Source organism: Syngnathus acus, chromosome 17 (genome assembly GCF_901709675.1).
Source record: "Syngnathus acus chromosome 17, fSynAcu1.2, whole genome shotgun sequence".
Taxonomy (NCBI): Eukaryota; Metazoa; Chordata; class Actinopteri; order Syngnathiformes; family Syngnathidae; genus Syngnathus; species Syngnathus acus.
In genome coordinates, this window is record NC_051102.1 from 2,159,195 (window position 1) to 2,172,916 (window position 13,722).

General features: G+C 42.0%; 1 non-coding gene across 1 annotated transcript; it reads left to right on the plus strand.

Moving 5' to 3' along the window:
- Window positions 1-11,904: 11,904 nt before the first annotated feature.
- Window positions 11,905-11,976, plus strand: trnaq-cug. Its single transcript has one exon. It is a non-coding gene; the product is annotated as a tRNA-Gln (tRNA).
- The last annotated feature ends 1,746 nt before the right edge of the window (window positions 11,977-13,722 follow it).

Here is a 13,722-nt window from a genome sequence, read left to right on the forward strand (position 1 = left end):
TTGGTTTCACCTGTTTTATCGGTTATTTTTACCGGTCTTTGACTGCTAGCTTGGATCACCTCCAGCTACTTGCGGCTCGCTGCTCGGGAGCTTGTGACGTTTGTCTATTAGCATCTGTTTGCGAACAAATGTTATGTTGCTCAGTAACAACTCGGAGCAATTAAAATCCAAGTTATCAACACAACTATGTCTTAAATGAAAATATTGGCGAGAATCATTTCCACCGAATCTCATTGAGGTTTGTTTGCCGGGAAGCATCCGAGTGTCGTTCAAGCCCCCTGGAAAAATACATGCTTTCAATACCTTCCAGTGTCATTTACTGTGCCCAAACAGATGCTGAAGTATTGACCAAGCATTCAACAGAAGTCATATAGTGTCAAGTGTTATCACACAAAAGAAACAAGCTGTAAATTAAAAGTGTTATGGGGTTTGGCAGATTTCCCGTTGTGCTTTATGGTCCCTAATGGCATTTGTCTGTTCAAACATACTGCGTTTGTACCATTGACACATGATTAATGTTTGGGAACACCTCGACATTGAAAAGAGACAAACATCTACTTCATTCTTATCGTTCGTGTGCATACCTGCCGGCTAAGTGCTAAAACCAAGCATTATTGCGAATACCATACATCTGGACCCTCAGGCCAAAAGATGTGAAGATACTGTATGTGCTTATCACATATAAAACACATACCTTGATTATTAGTTGCACTTTGTACTGTAAGCCTATGTTCCATCCATCCATCCATCCATCCATCCATCCATCCATCCAAACCATCCAACCGATCCACCCCCCCCATCCAACCGATCTACGCCCCCATCCAACCGATCCACCCACCCATCCAACCGATCCACCCACACACCCATCCGCCACACTGCACTATTTCTCTTTCCAGTACTTCTTATGAGTAAAAAAGAGTTTGACCTGTTGGACCCAAGCGGTTCTATTATGCTGTGCTGAGTGAGCGTGCGTCTGGGTGTATGTACTGTTTGCGTGTGCGTGGGTATGTGTGTGAGTTCCAGTGTCCCTGCCTGCATTTGAATGAGTCATCCCACATTGACCCCACCCTACGTGGGCGGTGGATTTGGCCCAGCTAGACCAGTATTTGGCCTGTCCCAGAAAAAAGGCCTCAAATAACTGGCCCCTTTGTTCCAAAATGTCACTCCTCTACAAAAGGATGTGGAGGCATCACATCGTGCTCTCTCGTGCTCTCTTTCTTTATCTGTCTTGATTTGTATAAAACTGGAATGCCAAGGTGAAAGTACCTAAATTAGATTGTTTGCTCTTCATAATGACACAAAACACATTTTTATTAGTTCTAAGAAATGCATCACAGCCTACCTCGCTTTTCTTTGGTTTTGCTTGCATGTCAATGTCATTTCATCGTCATGACGTATGGAACATGCACAAATGATTCTCTAAACACTGCCATAAGTATGGCAATAAGTCAATAAATCACCCACAAGTCACAGTGAAATCTATGCGCCCATTTCTTGCAAAGAATGGAACCATTTTATTCTGCGTGTGTCCGAGTGCCAGGGAACATTAAGCCTTCAAAGTAGTTAATGGTGCACGAGTTGTCCGACTTTTGGTCAATGTGGAAACACTTAAGTATGAAGAAGAGGGTGTGCTCCGTTAGCGGGACATATGCTTGAAGGGGGTCGTTGATCATGATTTGGGGGAGACAAATTAGCATCGATGCCCCAAATTGTTAAATGTAAACAGTCCATAGGAAATAGTTCCGAATCAGGTATATTCGACAAATAGATGAGATTTTCTGGGGTTATCTAATATGGGTGATATTTAATGATCAGGTTTCGTCGCTGCTAGCAGCTTTAATTCATAAACTTCCAAGCACATAGACAATATTTATCGAAAGTTCCTGATTCTTTTATATAAAGTGACAGACAAAGATAATTGAACAAAGAAAACGTTAGGACATGTTGACACAAGGTGCCAACGACTCTCCCGTGCTGTGAATTTGCGCTAATTGTCTTAGGGCACTCCCAACGCCTACAACCGTTTGATCCCTTTCAGCATCGCAGACAAGAATGTAGCAAGAACAAAAAAACAGTGAGTCACGTCGCCTGGCTGAAAAACATACACAACGGCGGCGGAGACGCTGTTTTGGGTCATCAACTCACAAATTGCTGCCGTTTACCCTGCACACGCTGTTTATAATAGCCCCATTGTAACCCTTGTTATGTCACTGAGAGATGAGGCTCGGGTTACTGATGTCCAGGTGGCTAATTTTCTAAAACGCTACAAGTTTTCAAATGTGAGCAGGCAGGAGGTTTGAATTAGGGCTCAGTTTATTGCCTCCGTCGCTTCGTGTTAGGGAAACGCTGTCAGCCACCGTGATCTGGATACCATCACGTTTATGAAGATAGACTTACGGTGTTTTGTTTGTCGGTGGACTCCGACGAAGCACACTGAGGCCTTTAATCGTGACGCCACATGCATCGTAATTGCTTCCTCTACCGACGCGCATGCTGGGGCAAGATAGATGTGCGTCTTTGAGTGTTTTCTTTTGATTACATCCGCGTTCTGATAACATTGCCAAAAAGAGAGGCTCAGCTCTTCGAAGGATTTGATGTGCAATACATTTTTGGTAAATGATGCTCGTTATTTACGTATATTAGGGTTAGGTTATGTTTCGGGATCAATTTTAGGCATGAACATAGGGTTAGAGATTTTGTTCAGTTTAAGATCATTGGTTTGGCTAAGTTTTATGCTAAATTAGGCTAATGCTATGCTGATGTTATGCTTAGTGTTAAAGCAGAGTGTTCGTTCGAGAAGGGGTTAGGCATTAGGCTAGCATATTTTATTTTACGAAAATCCTAAAGCATAGTCCCAAACAGAAGTGTCGCAAAAAGTATATACGCTAACCTAATGATTAGCTTTTGATTTACTCCAGGTGAAATCTGGGTAAGATCAGTCCTACACAAAGATGATAGACTTTTTATTTTCGCGGCTCAGAGTTTGAGTTTCAGGGTCAGGAATTTGAAATGTTGGTTCAGTTTCGGGTTTGGTAGGGTTGGAGTCAGAATTAGTACCTCGATTAGAGTAAAGATTATAGTTAATGTTGGGTAAACTTGGGCCAGGGATTTGGGTTACGGTTGGGCTCGACAATGTGAACAAATGGAACTGATCTAGACAATCACAAATAAATGACTGTCAGCTATTCACATTTGGCAGTTGACCCATGAGGTTAGGTTAGGGACATCTTTGGATTCTCCTAGTACATCTAATTTTGTGGCAGTGTCAATGTAATGCGGAAAATAAGAGGCCGGATAAGCAATGAAAAGCCAAGAGGGCTCACTGTGTGTTAGACAGGGCCAGTTTTGTTATCCTGTTTTGACACATCTGTGAGAATGGTTAACACATTAAGGAGACTTTGACGCAAAGTCGGCACTGCGAAATCACTCATGTCCCACCTGAATCCTGAAAAGAACTTGCGCACACACGCAAACACACACAGAGCAGGTTGTGTTGCATGAGCCATGTGCTTGTGGATATCTGTTGGCATCTGGCTCTTATTTCCTTTCTCCATGTCACAAGCGCAAACGTTTGAAGCATGACTCACAGGCCTCGGGGGCATCCAAGACACAATACACCATCATTGGAAATGTCACAAACCATTTTGCCCAAAACGGACCCCTGGTTAAAAGAAAATTAAAACCAACGTTCGAACTGCCACACCGCTTTGTATGTCTTTGATACACGTCACATAAGATAGTGGAACTAGTAAAGTCGTTTGAAAACATGAAAAAAACGTGGGGGCCATGTTTTTAATACAATCCTGTTCCTCTCGTGTAAAGATGTGCTTTTGTCCAGTCTGCCAGCTGGTCCTAACTGTCTGCTCGGCACGCTCATGGCGACCAGATGGTGATACACGCACACACACCCGAGTCGCGCATCCTCCAGCTAAGATCTACCTTGGTCGACCCCACGATACGCGGCTTGCATTTCAAAGGCGGAGCAAGCGCTTCGAGCGAGAAACATAAACTGGGCTGTGAAGAGATGTGATATGTGTCCCACCGGAAAAATTCTGTAAGGCACACGTGAGCCCCCCCAAAAAAGTTGATGTGAATTGTTGATTTCTAGCAAATGTTGTTCCCAAAAATATTACAATCACTCTTTTGAAAAACAATCAGCCCTTGTTCCATCCCAATGAATTTGTTCCAGACCCGCCCGCAAAAGATGACAAATCTGCAATCTAGTGAAAAACAATTACCGTGGATCCTGGGAACTCAGAATTTATAAATGTTTTCTTAAGAATCTGAGTCAAACTTCAAACGAAAATGCAAACTTCAATGAGAACGGATCTCATGCTTTCTAATTCTCCTTTAAGTGATTTCTTTTTCTCTGAGTTTTTTGTGCCAATAAAGCCTTCTCAAAGTACATCAGTGTTGCTAAGCAGAAATCGTAATGATAAGGTTAGAATTAAAAGTTAATGCACTGATGCTGTCGCAAATAATGGAGTGTGAGAAAAAAATCTCTATCTTTTCTAATACAGCAAGAAAAAGCATCTGATCATTATTTTAGGCGATATTAAATAAAATACAAATGTATTTATTGAACATAACGGAAGAAAAAGACTGTAAAAGCGAAGGTTTGTATTTAGAACATGCTTGAGCCTCTTTTGCCATCAATAACCTCAACCGAATATTTTCTATAGTTGCTCAGACCTTTCTGTCGTAAGCTTTTAACGAACATTTTGTTACCCTTTTTTTAGACAGACTGTCTCGTGTTGTGACTAATGATATTTCATGCCCAATTCATGGATAAATCCAAGTGACGGCAAAAGCTCTTTCTTTTTGTCTGCCTTCAACAGACAGTGCTTGGCCTGTCTCCTACTCTTTGTTAATGCGCCATCGGGCTAACTTGCTGATATTGTATGATTCGCACTAATACCCTCAAACGAAAGATAAATCTGCGCTGCCATGAGCCACGGCTACCGTTATTGCCTCGTATTCCGTCCGTCATTACTCACGTTAATGAAACCTTATGAAAGAGCTCCTTTCACCGTGCTGTTTGATCAGCTGCATTATACAATAACATGAGGGATGACACTGACATCTTTTGTGGTGATTGTCGGAAAAGAAGCTGCGCCGGTTGATGAGAAATGCGAGAAACCGCTGTGCTGCTTTCGTTGATGGTAGTCAAGCGAGTTCGAAGCCGCTTTGAGAGAGCTTCAAAAACGCAGCGACTGCTCTTTTCTTCCGCATTAAAAATAAAGTTGAAGTAAACTTTTCAAGGGCTCAACTTTTTTAGTGTTGCGTTAGTTTGGATTGTTGGGAGGAAGCAAAGGGCCTGGTATGTTCAGCCTAAGTAAATATAATCTGTTAATTGTACTTGATGACTTCTCAAACACTTTAATGCACCCCCCCCCCCCCCCCCCCCCCCAGTAGTAGTACTCCAACAAAAGTCCACAGTGGGACCACCCTCCACTTTATCCCTCCCCCTTTTTAAACCCATTAACTTGGGAGTCACGATGGGATATCAAGCAAGGGCACATTTTCAAAAACATTTTTAAAAAGCAGTGACCGTGAACATGAAAAAAAAAAACATCGGAGGCTGAATCCATTAGCTGCATTTTGATGCATGCACCCGAATTTGCATTTGGGATGTGATGAGATTTATCTTTGTTTACAAACTGGCTTTTTTAAAGTTTAACACGGAAAAAATTGTTTTCTAGTTTTGCACTGTGTTGCTAAAAGCAGAAAATTATATATATATATTTTTTTTATTTCCACCAAAATAGTGGTTAGGATGTGAGAAGACAACGAACATGTTTGCAAACAGGCAAAGGGCATATACACAGCCTTTATTGTTACTTTTATTTTTATTGCTATTATTATTTTTTGTCACCTCTTGATGGGGAAAAAAAGTTATACAGCCTCAAAAAAAGCCCGAGGAGCTAAAATGATGCATTCGGCACTGCAGGAAGTATGTTTTCATGTCATGAGTGCCAGCAGTTAATGGAAATTCTGCATCAGGCTGGCATTTCCTCCATGCTGTGTGTGTGCGCGAGACCGTGTTTGTTTGTGTGTGGCACCTTCATGCGGTTTGCACGTTATGGGAAATCTTCTCCCTTATTATTCTACTTGCTATTTTGTGGGTCAAATCTACAGTAGACAGATCCCAAACAAGGATGCTAGTTGGTTTGTTTTTAACTGAGAGAATGATATTAATTCATGTTGTGTAGCTTCTGGTCTGTGTGTCTGAGATGGACAACCGGTTGAGTGATGGCAAGGTGTTCGTCAGGGTGTGACTGGAGTGACTCAGCTACAAGCTATGCTCTCCTTCTTCTGCTTTAGTGAATGACTCACAGCTTCCACGGTATGTAGATCTTTTGCCATCCAAATAACTGCTTCCACTACGGGGGAAAAAACACTTCATTTGCCATTTATTTCCCAAAATAGTGAAAATAACACATAACTAGGAAGTCATTTTCGTGTCTCAGAAGAATTTCTCACTCCAACTGCATTTGCATAATTCTTTTTCTCTCTTGAATGCTTCCTAAACAAACAAACAGTGCAGTGGTGTGAGACACAAGTTGCATTTGTTCCTTGACCGTGCATAACTCAAAAATGCAAATCGTGGTGATGAATAGGCAGGGAGTAGCCCACCTCTCGTGTTGGTGAGTCAAACTTCATTCTGAACCATGATGTGTGCAGCAGACTACATTTGGCGGCCTATTTAGCTTGAGGGCACACTCACAGTCGGGCTATTTGAAATTGACACTTTAAATGTGTTTGGCTAGTGCGAGTGCTCTGATACGCACTTATGATCGGTACACTTCTCCTCCTCCAGCACACTTTGCCGCCTTCAGCAACAGAATGAAACAGAATAGCCATAGAGGGGAGAAAAAAAAAAACAGGTTTACTGGACGCTCGGCTACGAACGGGCACATTAATGTGATATTTATTTATTCTCTCACCAGTTATTATGATGAATTCTATCTTGCATAATAGTAATAAATCCAATGGCCAGAAATCGCCTTAACATTCAGACAGCACTGAAAGTTATTTTCTGTATTTGGAAAAAAAACACTTGATACTATGTTTACTAATTTGTCTTTTGACATTCAATTTTACAACAGAAAAAAAATCTGATGGCTGATTCCTGGGAGTGATTTTAGAAGCGCTAATGTTGCACACACGTTTGCATTCAGTGCAACCAATTAGGACAGGATGCACGTTTCAACATGTTTGCCTCACACTAAATGAGACACTCGTTGAAAGGACTGCAATGCGGCATGAACAGGAAGAGGAGAGCGGAGCCGACATCCCGACTCGGGAGGGTAGTTTGTTGTGGTACATCTTGGCCTTCAACGAGGCGTGGCAGGTTGACAGGGTTGAGGTTTTAAGCGAGAGTTCAACTTTCAAACTAGGATTTCAACTTTGGGTGTTTGTAGTTTTGCGTGTGTGTTGAACTATTAGAGGCCCTTAAAGTGGTGGGGAGCCCCTTCAATCAGGCCTTCCTTCCTTCCTTCCTTCCTTCCTTCCTTCCTTCCTTCCTTCATTAAGCGCTCCATCCTGCCTTTCATACACATAAATATTTTACTTTTTTTGCAGCAGCAACTTGGTTGACAACTTGAGTTGTTCAAGAATTGTTTTTTGATATATTTTATATGTATATAACAGCATGTTAGAATAGGCCTCTTTGGCACATGTGATTAGCTAGGTAGCTTGAGCTATGCCATTATATCGCTGTAACCCTTCTCTTGCTTCATTAGCTTTCTCTTCTCTATGACACTCTTTGCACATACGTAGAAGTGGCTCTCAGTTAAGACTACAACAGGGGTGTCAAACTCTTTTTTTTTTGCGGGCCGCATTGTAGTCATGGTTTCTTTCGGAAGGCCATTGTCAACCCAAATAAATGTATGAGTACCTCATATTATATACAGTAAAAGCTACAAAACAAACTGACAAATAACTAGTTTTCAAATCAGACAAGTAAAAACTGGTCAAATATTTAAAAAAAAAAAAAGATATTATTAAAAGTGAAGACAATTTGCAATTCTAGTAATGACACGAATTTGATGCACAAGTTGTCTTCGCGGGCCACATAAAATGATGTGGCGGGCCGTATCTGGCCCCCGGGCCTTGTGTTTGACACCTGTGGACTACAAGGTCACACATTATCTCACAGGCTAGGCAGAGTCGCCTTCTTGCAGGAGGGTGGCCCAGAGTAGTATAAGAGCAGGAACCTTGGTGGTGAGAGTTAGACCTTCTTCTGCATCTCGCAGAGAAGGCTCCACAGCTGTGTATCGATCTTTCTGACAGACATTAAATAGTTAAACTGTGAAGACTGCCTCTTGGTAATTACTGTTACCATAGCGAGCATTAAATGTGAAGAACTGGGAACAAACCTAACAAGCAGATGCTGAGTCGAAAAAAATGCTCCTGTCGTTTTAAATAAAGAAAGCTGACCACACCTTACATGCAAGCGCGAGTTTGTTTTTCTGCCGTAATTACATAATTACAGCATTAAAAAAAATCAATTCATTGCTTTGATTGTGCAACACAAAGTTCACACGTTTGATACAACTTCACGTGTGACGAAATGCATTCCTGCACTCATTATTGCCTCCACCCAATGCCTTTTTCATGGGAAGTCTGAAAAGGACATCTTCGTAACCCTGTTGGCGTGTGTGTTGTGTCAAACATTTGATTTGTGCCTCAACTTGCTCATGACATGGTTGCTGCATTTTAAGTGCATCCTGGCACTCTCAGCGATAATCATTGCACTGAGCCAGGTGGATTGGTATGCTGTGTTTATTTTTTATACACGCATGCACGCACACACACACATACACACACACACACACACACACACATAGAAATGAAGACTATGAACACACACATTCACACGAACTTTTGAAGAAAGGCAGAGGGTAATATGCAGGCCACGTTGTGGATGTGATTTTTTTTCACCATTTTAATTGCTTGAGCTCAGTCTAGCAATAAATTACGAGTCGGCGGGCCATGCAGGTTGTGTGATCAAGCCTCTCCCCCCATCCTATCACTTCCAACAATGAGCCAAACGTCTAAAACGCTGCACCCATATAATATTTATTTGCTCCTTTATTTTTAGATCAGTAGCAATGAAATTACTTTCTTGAAAGAAGTCCCTCGATGCCTTTATGCTGGTGATAGCGCCATTCCTGGTGTGGTTTCCTGCACGTGTTGTGACGTCAGTGGTGGAGAAAAGCTTCTTTGTATCCCGCCGCCATCCATCCGCTTCTCCATTACTGCCTTTGACAATGATTTTCCCTTCCAGCCCCAATCTGGCAAAAGCAGAAAGTGCGCCACTAGCAGTCGAACATAATGTTAAGCAGTAACATCTTGGTTAAAATGGGGTGCGGCTGAGCCTATGTATTTTCAATTTGAATTGTAAAATAGTCAAAAATCAAAGAATACATATTTTTTGATTTGCTATCATCTCACCTTTTTCCTTCACTCTTGAGGGCGCCAGCTTACCCGTGTCGAAGTTGCTCGCCTCGCCACAACCTCCTATTTCCGCCCCTGTTGAGACAGGACCGCCCCCTCAATACAGTAAGCTGTATGGACAGTTTGTTCCCATTACCGCTGCGATATAACAATTAAGCGACGTATCCAACAATAGTCAACGCGGCATTAACTAGGTCAGCGTGGGTCAGTTTGTGCCAGTAGGATTTACGCATTGATTTCTGGCAAGCTTGTGAGCTTTATGAGGCAACGTTTTAAATGTTCTTTTCAAACCACAGAAGCTTCCGTGATCCCTTTTTCCGTCGGCTCATTTTGCAATTGCGATTTGGCGTGCAACTCGTGCAGACCATGGCGGAATTATCGCCAGGAAAGGGACTTTTGTTGTTGTTGTTGTTGCCATGTGGAATAAATTGACCTTGAAATACCACATGTGGTCGAACATGTCTAAAATTTGGGAAATTAGGTTCGGTTAAAATTGCTGGAAACAATAATGGACAAATATTGGCGCTGGAACAGGAAAGTCAATTTTTTTTAAATAAAAATAAATTGAAACTGTTTGCTCGAGCTGATTCATTTTAAGTTGCAATAATAGTGTTGACCAGTAGATGGCAGACATTGCTGTAGAGTGCAGCTAAACCCAAGATTGTACTAGCGGTTCTTGGGCAATAGCAAGCCACAAACGATTTATTATTTCTTTTTCTTTTGCATTGTTACAGCTGCAGTTCCTTTTTTAATGCTCTTTATTTTTGTGGAGTTGATAGTTGATTGTCTTAAAGCCATCAACCTGTGCTTTGATTAATTCGGGGCATACTGTTATTTATGGCAACAGTACATATACAATTCCTCCAAAGGTATTGGAACAGTAAGGTCAATTCATGAATACCATAAAATAAAATCTGGATATGTGTTTCATATTGCTTGATCTGAAACCCATATGTTTTGAGTATACGACAAACACAATAGAATTGACCTTTCCGTTTGAATACTTTTTTGTTTGTCTTCTCAGTTTGTCTTGTTGTTCAAGATTTACTTACCCTGATAACAGACATACGAGATTAGCATTGATTTAATAGCAGTTTGATAAGCTCTAAATAGAAGCTTACTGAGAAAACGTATTGTCAAACAACAACCGCGTTTGATGGTGGCATTTTAGCTATATGGCGCCCTCTTTAGGAGCCTCAACTTGGTCAGATTTGCATCACGTGCCCTGTGGTAAAAATGAAGCCATTTGCATATGTTCCTTTTGCTATAAGCTTCCTCTATAAGAGTACAGATGTATTTTGTACTAGCCTGCACACTTGGGAAATGGGTTGAGGAAATGTGTGATTTAATGGCATAATTAACAGTCGCTTAAGTGAACTCTTCAAATGAGCCTTGACAGTCTTGGCACTCATTAGAGTGGCTGATGGGAACATAATAACTAATGCAGACTGGGAGTATCATTCATGTAAAGCACTTTCACTCTCTGTCAAATGGAGAAGCTTCAAGCAGGATAAAAAATGACATGGTGCTCCTATATATACACTGTATGTGTGTGTGTGTGTGTGTGTGTGTGTGTGTGTGTGTGTGTGTGTGTGTGTGTGTGTGTGTGTGTGTGTGTGTGTGTGTGTGTGTGTGTGTGTGTGTGTGTGTGTGTGTGTGTGTGTGTGTGTGTGTGAGAGCGAGAGAGAGCGAGAAAGAGAGCGAGAGAGAGAGAGAGAGAGAGAGAGAGAGAGAGAGCGAGAGAGAACGCTCAACCGTAGCGTGCCGCCGACCGCCCAACTGCACCGCGCTGGTCGCATTATTGTGACAGAGCCGTCGCTGAAATTTAGAAAATATTTTTAAAGTTCTGATGTACTTTCTAAAATTTAAGTGGATCTCAGTGCGCAGGGAGCTTAATTTGGTGCGGTCGCGCAACCGCAGCGCGCCGGGCGCTCACTGTCGCATTGCTTAAAGAGCGCCTTTGTGTTTTAGGATGGCTTTACTGCTCCCACTTGCTTTCTTTGGAGGCATGATTAGGGGTTAATACAATCCTCAAAGTAACGAAATTACAATAACGAACGGAGTCAGTCGGCATCCGGGCCGCGCGGTCGGGTTTTCTCGGGTCCTTTCGGCTCATCTTGCGAGGTTCAACCTCCGAATTTTGTTGGACAACCGAAGCAAAAAAATCTCGAATTTTTTTGTTCGAATTCCGATTTGTTCGAGAACCGGGACGTTCGAAAACCGAGGTTTGACTGTACTCCCAGACTTCCCTGCCACTTGTGCGCTGTACAGAAAGCCAATTATGGGACTAAATTGGAATAGCTGGTCTCTGGACACTGGAAAAACTGGTTTCAGATACCCAGCAATTGACACATTAGCAATTAAAAAAAAATAAAAATAATAAAATAAAATTCAAAACTTCTGGCTCCCACCAGCATATGCCTGCCATGGTCTGGACCTTGTGGTTCCATGGTGTAATGGTTAGCACACTGGACTCTGAATCCACTGATCCGAGTTCAAGTCTCAGTGGAACCTCAACCTTTTTGGCATTTACCTATTCCTATCTATACTGCTTGTGAGCTGCTCTATAAAACCATATACGTAACTTCCATGAAATAATGGCATGAGTTCCATAGTGTAGTGGTAAGTGCTCTGGACTCTCACCCCAGCGACCCGAGTTCAAGTCTCAGTGGAACCTCAACTATTTTTGGCATTTGCCTATTCCTATATATATGCTTGTGAACTGCTCCATAAAACCATATACGTAACTTCCATGAAACAATGGTGTGGTTTCCATGCTGTAGTGGTTAGTGCGGTGGACTCTCACCCCAGCGACCTGAGTTCAAGTCTCCGTGGGACCTCAACTTTTTTGGCATTTACCTATTCCCATGTATGCTATTTGCTTGTGAGCTGCTCCATAAAACCATATAGGTAACCTTCATGTATTAATGGTGTGGGTTCCATAGTGTAGTGGTTAGTGCTGTGGACTCTCACCCCAGTGACCTGAGTTCAAGTCTCAGTGGAATCTTACCCATTTTGGCATTTACCTATTCCTATCTATACTAGTTGCTTGTGAGCTGCTCCATAAAACCATATAGGTAACTTCCATGAAGTAATGCTGTGGGTTCCATACTGTAGTGGTTTGTGCTGTGGACTCTCACCCCAGCGACTTGAGTTCAAGTCTCAGTGGAACCTCAACTATTTTGGCATTTACCTATTCCCATGTATGCTGCTTGTGAGCTGCTCCATAAAACCATATACGTAACTTCCATGAAACAATGGTGTGGTTTCCATACTGTAGTGGTTAGTGCTCTGTACGCTCACCCCAGCGACCTGAGTTCAAGTCTCAGTGGAACCTCAACTATTTTGGCATTTACCTATTCCTATCTATACTGGCTTGTGAGCTGCTCCATAAAACCATATACGTAACTTCCATGAAATAATGTCGTGCGTTCCATAGTGTAGTGGTTAGTGCTCTGGATTCCCACCCCAGTGACCGGAGTTCAAGTCTCAGTGGAACATCAACTATTTTGGCATTTACCTATTCCTATGTATATATACTATTTGCTTGTGAGCTGCTCCATAAAACCATATACGTAACTTCCATGACATAATGCCGTGGGTTCCATACTGTAGTGGTTTGTGCTGTGGACTCTCACCCCAGCGACTTGAGTTCAAGTCTCAGTGGATCCTCAACTATTTTGGCATTTACCTATTCCCATGTATGCTATTTGCTTGTGAGCTGCTCTATAAAACCATATAGGTAACTTCCATGGATTAATAGTGTGGGTTCCATACTGTAGTGGTTAGTACTCTAGACTCTCACCCCAGCGACCTGCGTTCAAGTCTCAGTGGAACCTCAACTATTTTGGCATTTACCTATTCCTATTTATACTATTCCTATATCTGGCTTGTGAGCTGCTCCATAAAACCATATACGTAACTTCCATGGAATAATGGTGTGCGTTCCATAGTGTAGTGGTTAATTCTCTGGTCTCTCACCCCAGTGACCTGAGTTCAAGTCTCAGTGGAACCTGAACTATTTTGACATTTACCTATTCCTATCTATGCTATTTGCTTGTGAGCTGCTCCATAAAACCATATAGCTAACTTCCATGGATTAATGGTGTGGGTTACATACTCTAGTGGTTAGTGCTCTGGACTCTCACCCCAGCGACCAGAGTTCAAGTCTCAGTGGAACCTCAAATATTTTGGCATTTACCTATTCCTATCTATACTATTTACTTGTGAGCTGCTCCATAAAACCATATAGGTAACATC